Source organism: Zingiber officinale, chromosome 2A (genome assembly GCF_018446385.1).
Source record: "Zingiber officinale cultivar Zhangliang chromosome 2A, Zo_v1.1, whole genome shotgun sequence".
Taxonomy (NCBI): Eukaryota; Viridiplantae; Streptophyta; class Magnoliopsida; order Zingiberales; family Zingiberaceae; genus Zingiber; species Zingiber officinale.
This window is the reverse complement of record NC_055988.1, coordinates 126,700,662-126,713,707: the sequence shown is the minus strand read 5'-3', so window position 1 is coordinate 126,713,707 and position 13,046 is coordinate 126,700,662.

Below are 13,046 nucleotides of genomic sequence, written 5' to 3'. Positions count from 1 at the left end.
GTGAGGACTGCAAGTTTTCAAGCTTTCCAACTGCGTCAGGCAGTGTTTTCAACTGATTGAAATCCACCCCCAGCTCAACCAGTGCAGTGCAGTGCATGATCCAATTGTGTAAGGAAGCTCTTCAAGATTATTGGTCTTGACATTCAACCATTTGTGATCTACTTAGGGTTGTAAATGAACCAAGCGTTCATGAACAAGCTTGGTGTTCGGCTTGGTAAGAGCTTGTTTATGTTTGTTCAATATATATAAGATTAATTAAACAAATAAGTTTGAACAGCTCGTTAAGTTAAACAAATAAGCTTGAACACATATGTGTTCAGCTCGTTAACGTTCGTGAACAATGTTCATGAAACATATTTATTAATAAAATTTTTTTCAATATGCTAAATAAATAATAAAATAAATAAAAAAATTTAAATTATCAAATTCAATAATCAATCAAACAACTAAAAGTTTCAAACAAGCTTGTATTGAGAGTTTGATAACATCTAAACGAATCAAGTTCGAATCAAGCTCAAGTCAAACTTGAATTGAGAGCTTGATAACATTTAAACGAATCAAACTCAAGCTAAGCTTCAAACAAGCTCAAGCTTATAAAAAATAAATCAAGCCAAACTTGAACACTCATTTCAAAAGCTTGGTTCATTTTAAGCTCGGCTCGGCTTGGTTACCTTATCAAACAAGCTTGAACACCTCAAAAATTCGGCTCGGCTCGGCTCGGCTCGGCTCGACTTGTTTACAACTCTAGATCTACTAGTTATCTACCTTGCCAACAATGGTTTTTCTTGAACACTCTCAGATTGTTTCAGATATAAATCCAACATCGACGTTTCAAACATGTTATCCGGCACAATTCCTCTTTGGCACAACTCCTGCAACATTGATACAATGCATTGAACTGGTGGTTATTGACTTCAGCTGGAATGAATTGTTAGGTGACATACTTAGGTCGATCGCACCAGAGGACAAATAAGTTCACCGGTGGGATTCCATCAGAACTCTCGTTGATCCCTTCATTCCACTCCTAGATCTTGCTCACAATCTTTTCTCTAGTTTATTGCCTCTAGTTTTGGTAATTTCACAGCCATGAAAACAAGCCAGAACCATGAAATACCTTCACCACTAGAAGATGCTCGCCTTTATTATATAAAGAACTTCATTATATTTGCCGAAGATTTACCACTTGTTTTCACTACTAGGCTTTCACTTGTCAAGAACATTGATTTTGGAGAGGTCAATGTATACTAGGCTTTCATCTTTAACCAATTAAATTTTACCTTTAGGATTTATGAATTAAGTTATATTGTTCAAGTTAAAAAAATTTAAAATAAAAAAAATTTTAGATGCTCGCGGGGTATAATATATAGTTTTTAGGGTGTACAATTTTTTTAAGCTTTGGGTTTAGGATTTGAAATTTAGGATTTAGTGTTTAGGCTATAGTATTTAGGGTGCGTAATTATTTTTAGGGTTTAGGATTTAGAATGTAGTGTTTAAGCTATAATGTTTTTTTATTCTATTTTTTTAGAAAAATAAGAACATAGCTGATATCTTGCATGTGCACAGTCTCGTATTATATATATAGGATTGTTAGCCTGCACAACGCGCGTGAGTGTCTCTCATGTGGAGGAGACGTCTCTTACGCGCGTGAGCTAGTGTCTCTCAGCAAGCTTGCGCAATCTGAAGTTGTCAACTATCAACACTGGGATTTTTGAAACTAGAATCACTACTCCGATGTGGGTTGCGGATGAGTACAGTATCATCGGAGGAACGTTGCCGATGTTTACTGGTGTGAAGAGGATCCACTAGCTCGAAAGAATGCCTTCGATTAGTGGCGGAAGCAGAAATCACAGCAATAGAGTTACGCCGAAGAGAATGCTCGCCGGTGGTTCTAGATGATCGAAAGTTGATCGCCGGTTGCTGAGGACTTCAACTTTGATGAAGATGAACGAGATGCAGATCTAGTAGGAAGGATGGGGCATTGCGATCGCGCGTCGAAGAATCGGCACAATGAGCAGTAGCACAAGACACTCTTCACCGTTCCAGGTTTTGGGTTTTATACTGGTTTCGGTTCAAGTTTTTGGGGGTTGACTTAGGTTCGGTCTAGTGGAGAAGTAGGGTTTCAGTGGGAGGATTGAACTTGGGTTGTGCTCAATGGGTTCGCTCCTTGACATTGGTTGGAATCGAATTGAACCCAAGTAGGGTCTTGGGCTCCTTTACTTGGTTGGATGAAGACTTATTTTGGATTGGATTGTTTCCTCTTGAATTGGCTTGACTTCAATCAAATCATGTACCAATTTCAACATCCTACAAGACTAAAATCAAATTATGAGGAACAAATCATGAATTAAGAGAAAAATTATCATTAAGCTCATAACGGACCTTGCTTTGTAAATATGATAAAAATTATAAATTAAAATACGCAAATGTATAGAGAACACTACATATCAACCTAAAAATAATATATCTAATCATTGCTTATCAAATCCCCCACACTTATTCTTGCACACCTCATGCAAGTGAACAAAACTAAAGGAAACAACTAAGATTGTACCCCCCCTAACCATTCTCAATCATATTTAGAAGATTGCAAAAGTAAGTTACCTAAAATTATCAAGTTTCACAAACTCAAGCATTCATGAATTGCATTCTTACCTTGGTTAACCACATAATAATTTCATCCATCATGAATAAAATGATAATGATAACATAACTAATTCTTACAAGGTAATTTTTCAGTGGCTCTCATCCTAATATCAATTTCATGCAATAGTAGAGATCACTCAAGCTACTCATGGCTCAAGCACTACCATATGCTTGCTTCTCATCTAATTTTCACCGCCATCACAGATATCAAGATGCACCATTATGAAGATTTATAACAATTGTAAAGGAAAGTAAAATCAGACGTAAATGAAAGAATTAATGTTGGAAAATCAATAAAGAAAACAAAGTTTCAAGTAAAGGTTGAAGACATGGAACTAGAATACTATGTGATGATGACTTTCGGCCATGGCATCAAATTCTACATTTTCAATCTTGACTGAGTGTTGTTGCATATTTGGCTCGGAAGGCTCTCCAATCAGCATATAACCTTTAAGTCTCCATTTTTATTTTTAGAATTTAACTTCTCCTTTTCAGCACCTAATCCATATTTTCTTACAATGGCACGGAGTTTTAGCTCTGCAAATTCAGTAACCGACACCAACTGCAGAAATGGCTTCCAATTTCCAGTTTGTGTTTTGCAGAATTGTTACCAATTTGTATTTAATTCTAAGTCTAAAAATCATGTCAACTATGAAGAAGCAAGATTAGCATCTATAAATACTCGAATCAATAGCTAACTTTCAATTTTTTAGTGAACAAATGACTTTAAACTCCATTTAGCATAGCAAGGTGTAGATTCCTGATTTTCTCTGCATAGTTTCTTAACTTTGTATCAACTACTCATCATTTAACCACCAAAAATTTCAATTCCTTTTCATCTAGCTTCTTAAGATCCTTATCAATTCATCCTCAAAAAATTTTCATGTTTCAGCAACTCTAGCTTATCATAACTCATTTTCTGAAATTGGCACAAAAATAACTTGGTAGTGATACTCCTCCATTAGTAGGAATTTCTGCATTTCTTTCTTTTCAGATCTTCTTTGAATATCTGGCCAAACATTGAATTTTAACCTCCAAACTATATTCTTAACATTCAATCACAATTAGCTTGTCCTTCAATTCCTTCCAATCGAAAAGAGCATTACACACTCTAATAAACTTCCTGCTCCTGAATTTGCAGATTTCTGCATTTCAGCATTTTAGCATTTTGCAAACTACTTCTCTTTTAGGATCTGATCTCACTTATCACATTTCATTTTCTCAACACTTGATGTCCATTTTAAAAGTAGTGCATTGGTCAACTTTAAGCCTTTTGTAATTCTTGCACATTTCTACATTTCCGCCCTTAATTCATTTATGTTCTTATACCAAATTACTACCCTTGTCTCCATTTTTTTTATTTTCAAATCTTAGATTAAACTCAAGAATACTTCTTAAATAGAGTAATACTTCACCATTTGAGATATCTATCCTTTTTATTTCTACCCTTTGTTTAGTACCTACAGCCTTCATTTGGTCAATTGCTAACTCACTGATTAAGTTTTAGGATTTGTAGTTCTTGAATTTCCTCTTTTCAGAGTTTGTAGAGGTCATGGAAGGGTAAGAATCCCATTTGTTTCTGCACATTACAGAGTTTCATTTAAGCTTCTCATTTGTTTAAATGTGGTTCCTGATTTTTGATACACCTTGATACACAATCTTGCATTTCCATGTTTTTGCACATGTCATGTTTCTATATATTTTTGCTCCTAAATTTATAGATTTTTGCATTTCCAAATCAACCTCAACTCAGTCTGTTTATCAAGTAAACTACCAGTAATCTCATTAGTATTCCATAATCTATCAATGACATATGTCATTAGCAATTCAAATGATCAAATAACCTTTGAAATTACTGCTCACAGCATTGATACACATAACAGGTTCAAATTCAGTGATGTTTCTGAAATTCAGTGGTCTTCATTAACCTACTATTACTGCATAGTAGCAATGTTCAGATTTGAGTAGGTTTCTTTCAATTACTGATATTGAACTCCATTCTTAATTCTTCTTCAAATTTAGTTCTTGACTAGCCAACCCTTAATTACATATTCAGATTTCTATAACTTCTGCAATTACTGCACAACATCAATGTCCAGATTGAGCCATGTATCCGAAATTCATTTTCATTAGCATTTCATCAGTAGCATTTCAAAATAACTGCACAACAACAACTTCCATATTCAGCCATGCTTCCATAGTAATAGATTTTCAGCATTTTGAATAAATCTGCTGTACAGATTTAGCTATCACTCAAGTCCCAATTCACGAATTTCAAAATGGTTGTATAGAATAGCAATGTTCATAATGGCCAGCTCCAACAAAAGCAATATCAGAACACTTCTATAGCTCTATAAAGGATCACCATAGTATTAATTCCTAGAATTCAAAGCTATTTGAGCTTGCTTTATGCATGATTAAGCTCAAGGAATGATTAAGTTTAGCACTACAATATTAAGAACCATCCATTGAAAACAATACTATTGAGAAACAAGCTCAATAATTGGCACAAACAAAACTGCACAAAACAACCCTTGCTCCTTGATATCACATCTTGAACCATTTCCGAATTGTCATTTTAACTTATGCACACTTAAATCCCCAACGTTAAGGTACTCCATAGCATCTAACATTTAATTCAATGCACTCAATCTTTCATTTAGTTCCTCTTGAAACATATTGAATTTCTGAAGAGTAGATAGAAAAATGTATCCAAATATGCATCCAAATACTCCAAATCTCAAAAACACTAAACACTTAGCACCTCCCTCACACTTAAACCTTTGTTTGCCCCGACCAAAATAAAAATCATCACATAACTTCCAAAGAACCATATTTAAAAATAATAAAACATGAGAAAAGATAAAGAATATGATGATTCATGAAAAGAAAATTAGCAATAACAAGTAGGGAAAATGTGAAAATAGAATAACCTTCATAAAAATGACTTAATCTCTTATCAAGTGGTTTTATATTTTAAAGACTTAAAGCAAGTTCAAGAGTGACAAAAACCACAAGTGCATCACACAATTAGGCTCAAACCTCACCAGGTAAGCAAAAGTTATCATCTCAATTATTAATCTAGAATTCATCACTAAGTGTTAACCTTATGCAATCCAAGAATCCATTCATGCAACAAAGTCCCAAAACTTAACGCTCAAATCTAACTTGCTTTTAAAATCTATAAAATGATATAAAGAAGTGTAAAGGGGGTACAATTTATTCCTAATCCTGAAACTACTAAGTTCTATGCAATGATATTTACAATGAAATGATCAAGCTTAAAGAAGTGATATATGAAATGAAGTATTTATTCCCAAAATCCGAATTATTATTTGTGAAAGCAAAATGATAACTAAGAAGACTAAGAATTTATTCATGCCACCAAATAAAGAAATGATATTCATAATGACTGAAGTCATTATTTGAAAGCATAAAGACTACCAAAATGGACAAGAGAATTATTCATGCCAAGAAGTAAAGAAATGGATATCTATAATGACAAATAAGTATAAGAAAGAACAAGACTCTCCTTCAAATTGGGTAGATGACATCAATACTATCCACTTCTTTCACTACTACTCCATTGACTCCCTCATGAAACTTCTTAAGCTGGTGATCATTCACTTTAAAATTCTTCCAGTAGACACCTCCTGTATCTCAATCATTCCATAAGAAAAAATATCAGTAACACAAAAAGGTCCTTCCCCATCTTGATCTCAACTTACCTTTTATCAATTTAAGACGAGAACTATATAGAAGCACTTTGTCACCAATTTGGAATTCTTTTACCATAATGTGCTTGTCATGAATGCTTTTGGTATTTTCCTTATACATCCGGGAATTTTCATAAGCCTCCAACCTAATCTCCTCAAGCTCTTGAAGTTACAATTTCCTTTCCAATCTAGCCGTGCTCAAATCAAAATTGCATGCTTTAACTGCCCAATAAGCCTTATGTTAAATCTCCATTAGTAAATGACATGCTTTTCCATACACAATCCGATATGGAGACATTCCTATAGGGGTCTTATAAGCAGTGCGGTAAGCCCATAATGCATCTTCAAGCCTTTTACTCTCATCCTTCCTGTCAGTCCCACTGTCGTTTCAAGAATTAATTTCACTTCTCGATTTGCCACTTCAGCTTGCCCATTTGTCTGAGGATGGCAAGGAGTAGAAATCTCGTGCACAACCCCGTACTTACTTAGCAAAGCTTTCATGTGTCTATTACAAAAGTGAGACCCTTGATCACTGATAATCGCCCTGGGTACTCCAAACCTACAAAAGATGTGTGAACTAATAAAACCAACAACCACTGAAGAGTCATTAGTCCTGGTGGGAATGACTTCCACCCATTTGGAAACATAATCAAATACCAATAAAATATATAAAAATCCAAAGAAAGCAGGAAATAGACCCATAAAATCAATACTCCACACATAAAAAATCTCACAGAATAATATAAATTGCTGAGACATTTCATTTCTAGGTCTTATGTTCCTAGTTCACTGACACCTATCACATGATTTGTAGAAAGCATAAGCATCACGAAACAGGGTGGGCCAATATAAACCACACTCGAACACTTTCCTAGCAATTCTCTGGAGTCCAAAATGCCCACCACAAGCTAATGAATGGTAAAAGGTAAGTACAGACTGAAACTTATAATCAGGAATACATCTCCTAATGATCTGGTCACTAAAAAATTTTCACAAATAAGGATTATCCTGTGGGTCCCGACCGACAAGAGGGGGTGAATTGCCTGAAAATAAAAGCGCAAACCTTTCTCTATCTTATAGCTTGATTAACACAACTACTTATACAAAAAGAAATAAGAAGTGAATTAATTAAAAGACAGGGACACAGAAATTTACTTGGTTTGCAATCAGAGGATTACTAATCTAAAGCAAGTAAAGCTCACTATGACGATTTTCTTTGGGTAGAGTAACCTCTTATAATGCTGACAGCTCACACAGTAATAGAACAGACAAAGAACTCATTTACAAGTGTTGTTATCTAACTACTAATTGATCCGAGCACTTGGAAAGTTTCCGGGAGAACACCAGTTGACTAGTAAAAACACTAGTCGATCGGTCCTATGTGGAATTTGACCGTTATCGACTTCTCCACATGGGTTGAGCGAATAGAGGCATTCTGTTCGCTATTAGTCGATTGATGAAAACATCAGTCGACTGCTACAATAATTGTTACAGTAAAATCCTAAACCTAGGATTTTACCATGAGTATAATCTCTTATACACTCATCATTGCCTACACAACCTAGACCTAGCCTTCTAGCCTCCTACATCAGCCCCGCGTCCCTCGGATGCCTCCCCATCCTTCATGCCTTACCTTTTGGAGCTTCCATCGACCTTGTCATCGTTATCAGGTCTTCCTTTGCCAAGAGGCAGTGCCTCCGAGACTTTATCCATTGCCATGTCGCACTTGAACTTACGTTGTCAAGACTACATGCTTGAACTTCCAGCGCTAAGACTCATCCTTGGACTTTCCTCCTTTGCTAAAATCACACTTGGACTCTCCTTGTTGTACCTGTATCTTGCACACTCACAATGCATATCAAATACAATAATAAACTTAACTTAAACCTTTGCCCAAATATCAAAACATAGGGTATCCAGATTGCTCCAACAATATCTCCCTTTTTGATATTTGGCAACCCGTTTAAGTTAGGGAAACATAAATAATATAGGTGTATTTGGTTCATTAGTTGTTGAAACATGTTTAGTGGTGTTATCTACCGGTACCTGGTGAATAGATACGGGAGCCACTATCATGTCTGCAATTCATTGCAAGGGCTCCAGGAAACCCGACAACTATATGAAGAGAAATCACCGTTTACTTGGGCACTACTGCAAAAGTAGCAGCTGTTGCAGTAGGAGATGTTTATCCTCTGATAGGAATAAAATATGAATTTTCAGAAATTGTCTTAATGTACTAAATTTAGAAAGAACCTGATTTCAGTTTCTAAAACTATTAAAGAATAGATATTGTGTCTATTTTGATAACAAAGTTGTTATCAAGAAAAATAAGAAAATTATCTGTTCTGGTACATTGGTTGACAATTTATAAATCCAATAACTCCCACGATGCAATAAATAGAAATTAATAACACATCTTCTAATTACTAAGAGAAAGAAACCTTCAGAAATGAACCAATTATATCTTTGGCATCAAAGGCTAGGTTATTTTAACTTAAGTAGGATTCATTGGTAGCTGATGAACTTTTGGGTTCATTGGTAGTGGAAATCTTTCCAACCTGAGAGTCTTACTTGGAAGGAAAAACTAACCGAGAAGCTTTTAAGTCTAAGGGGTATAAAGCCAAAGATATAATGGAATTGGTTCATTCTGATTTGTGTGGTCCTATGACTATCCAGACAAGAGGTAGTTTCGAATATTTCGTCTATGTTATAGACAACTATTCAAGACACAGATAGATTTACTTGATACACCGCAAGTCTAAGTGCTTTGATTAGTTCAAAGAGCACGAGGCTGATGCGGAGAAATGTCAAAGTAAAAATATCGAGACACTACGGTGAGATCGTAGTAACAAGTATCTCTTAGGAGAGTTTAGGAGTCACTTATCAGAAGTCGGGATTCAATCCCAACTAACTGCACCTGGTACACCCCAACAGAATGGTGTAGTAGAAAGAACGTATAAGGCTCTTATGGAATAATTAGATCAATGATGAGTTATTCAGAAAATTACCAAATTCTTTTTAAGGATATACTCTGAAAACGAAAGTGAACATAATACCTTCCAAATCAGAACTTTCTACTCATATAGAATTGCTGAATAGGTGTAAGCCTATTTTGAAGCATATTCGGATTCGGGTAGTCCAACACATATGTTGAAGAGAGACAATGATAAGTTGGACAAGAGTTCACTTGTTTATGAGTTATCCTAGATAAACGAAAGTAGGTTTATAGTCTTAAAAATCAGAAGGTCATTGTTAGCATCAATGATCGATTTTTAGAAGAGGACTATATAATGAACCACAAGCCCATAAGTAAATTTGTTCTTAAGAAAATAATAAAGGACATGTCTAATCTAGTACCAACTGTACAAGATGAAATATCACAAGAAACTGCAACACGTATCACAAATGATACACAATTGTAAAAAATGTCTCGTCATAGTGGGAGGGTTGTTAGGCAACTTAAAAGATTCATGCTTTGGGAGAGTCTTTGGACTTGATCCCTGGTAGACGTGAACCTGATCCCCGGACATATAACGAAGCACTCCAAGATAAAGAGGAAGTATCTTTGCCAAGAGCAATAAATACAGAATTAGAATATATGTATTCTAATAGATTCTGGGAGCTTATAGAATCACCAAATAAGTATAAAAGCCATTGGGTGAAAATAAGTCTACAATAGAAAAAAGGGATAGATGGGAAAGTGAAAATTTTCAAAGCAAGGCTTGTTGAAAAAGGGAAACCTTTTATCGGTAGCCATGTTTAAGTCTATCCAGATTCTTTTATCTATTGCTGCTCATATAGACTATGAGATTAGGCAAATGGATGTCAAGACAACTTTCCTTTATGGAAGTCTTGAAGAATGCATCCATATAAAGCAACCAGAGAGGTTCATTACAAAGGGCAAAGAGCATCTAGTATGTAAGCTCAATCAGTCTATGGACTGAAGTAAAGCTTCAAGGTCTTGGAACATTCGATTTAATAAAGTAATCCGGACCTATGGATTTATTTAATAATCGAATGAGTCTTGTGTATACAAGAAGTGTGATAGAAACGTGGTGGTATTTCTTGTACTATACGTAGATAACATTTTTGGTAGTTGGAAACAATATCAAAGTGTTGTCAGAAGTAAGGGTATGGTTGTCCAAACAATTCGATATGAAGAACTTAGGAGAATGTGCACACATTCTTGGGATCAAAGACATAAAGGATCGCAAGAAAAGAATGTTGTGCTTATCCCGAGCTTCATACAATCCTTGCTCGTTTAGCATGCAGAACTCTAAGAAAGGTTTCTTACCTTATAGGCATGGAGTAGCTTTATCTAAAGAGATGTCTTCGAAGACATCAAAGGAGATAAAGGACATGAAGGCAGTTCATTATGCTTCGGTTGTGGGAAGCCTAATGTATGCAATGCTGTGTACAAGACTGGATATTTGTTTTACCGTGGGCATGGTTAGCAGACATCAAAGTAACCCTGGACAAGGACATTGGTCTGCGGCAAAGCATATAATGAAGTACCTTAGAGGCACAAGAGATTATATGCTAGCTTACAATGCAGATGATTTGATCCCTGTGGGTAACAAGGATTTTGACTTCTAATCAGAGAGGGACAGTAGTAAGTCAACCTCATGGTTTTGTGTTTACTTTAGGAGGTAAAGCCATAACTATGGAGTAGTGTTAAGCATAGGTGCTTTTCAGATTCCACTATGGAAGTTAAGTATGTGACAGCCTCAGAGGCAGCCATAGAAGTTGAGTGACTCAGTAACCTCAAGATGAACTTAGATATGATTTCTGATTTGCCCAAAGATTATTACAATTTATTGTAATAATAATGGTGCAGTAGAAAACTCGAAGAAACCATGAGTCCATAAGGCAAGTGAACACAATAGAGCGCAAGTACCACCCAATACGAGACATCGTATAACGAGGAGAAGTTGTTGCCGCCTATATTGCATCAAGTGATAACCTATAGATCTTTTCACCAAGGTCCTTAAGGCAAGAGCTTTTGATGGACATGTTGAATGGATGACAATCAGATGTTTGGCAGCATTTAATGGCAGCATAGTCTTTTAGTATAAGTGGGAGATTGTTGGAGTGTATACTAAAAGCCTAGCTTTTGTATAAACATTTATAAGAATCACATTGAGCAAGTGTCTACATTTATATATACCAAATGTAGATGTTCAATTAATTTATATTATAGATAACATAGTGTGTGGTGTCACACATAGAAGATTGTGTTATCGGTTATTTATAAATTATAAACAGTAGCTCACGATTAAGATGGAAAGGAACAAACCATTGGAATAGTCGTAGTGTAATTAGGCATTAGTTTATCTTGGCTAATAAATTGCACTAGTACACTTTAAGTGTATTGAGCAAGACCATTTAAGGTAAGTTCTTTTTATACTGATTTAATAAAAGAACTAGACCTTAGTTATTATGGAAGTGTGTGCTCTTAATCCTAATATAATAACAAGCACATATATTTAATATTTATTTCTTTGACTTATCAAAGGGTGAGATTTAGTTTGATAAATCAAAATGCCCGATAAGTTGGGAAATGATGTTACTTATAGTGTGACTTGTTGATTATAAAATAAAACTGTGTCATAGTAATCTAGGTTGATAATGTCCCCAAGAGGAGCTCATAAAGATTGTCATGTTAAACCCTGCAGGTGGACTTAGTCCGACATGACGATAAGGTTGAGTGGTACTACTCTTGGACTAAGATATTAATTAAATGAGTTGTCAGTAACTCACTTAATTAGTGGACATTCGACATCTTAAACACAGGGAGACTAACACACTTATAATAAGAAGGAGCCCAAAAATGTAATTTGGGATTGGTGCGTTAGTTCAATAATAGTTCTTTAGTGGAATGAATTATTATTGATGGAATTAAGTTGTGTGTTCGAGGCGAACACGGGAAGCTTAATTTCATCGGGAGACCAAAACCAATTCCTCCTCTCGGTCCCTATCGTAACCTCTTGTATATAGAGATTTATACCCACCACATACCCACCTTCTTACCCATCCTAATGGGGCCGGCCAAGCTAGCTTGGAACCCAAGCTAGGGTCGGCCAAGACCAAGTGGATGAGCCAAGTTGGTGGTCGGCTAAAACTTGGGTCCCAAGCTTAGGTGGTCGGCCACTAGAAAATTAAAAGGAATTTTTATTAAAATTATTTCTTATGTGGATATCATGGTTTTAAAAGAGAGTTTAAAATTTAAATATTTCCTTTTATAGCTTTCTACAAAAGATTAAAAAAAGATTTGAAATCTTTCCTTATTTGTATATTGAAAGGAGATTTTAATTTTGAGAAAACTTTCCTTTTTAACCATGTTCATGATTTAAAAGTGATCCTGTCCGAACCAGAAGTCAACAGACGCTGGGCACGTGACGCTCCAAGGCTCGCTGATGTAGGTCTCCAACTAGTGTCGAGATGCTCCGGCTATCCTGCACAGAAGTCGAGCCGGGAAGGGGATTCCCAGCGACGACCCTCCGACGCTCAAGTCAGGTAAATCACGATGAACAAGGTGGCTCCATAAGTCTCAGAGTACATACCATAATCCCCCGTCGATGAAACCTGAGGTTCTTTATATAGAGCTGTGAAAGGTTTGGGCACGCGTACCAAGGTGCATAAGTGTCCCCTGTCCTATCCTAGGTATGCGGCTGTCAGAAAGCTTAC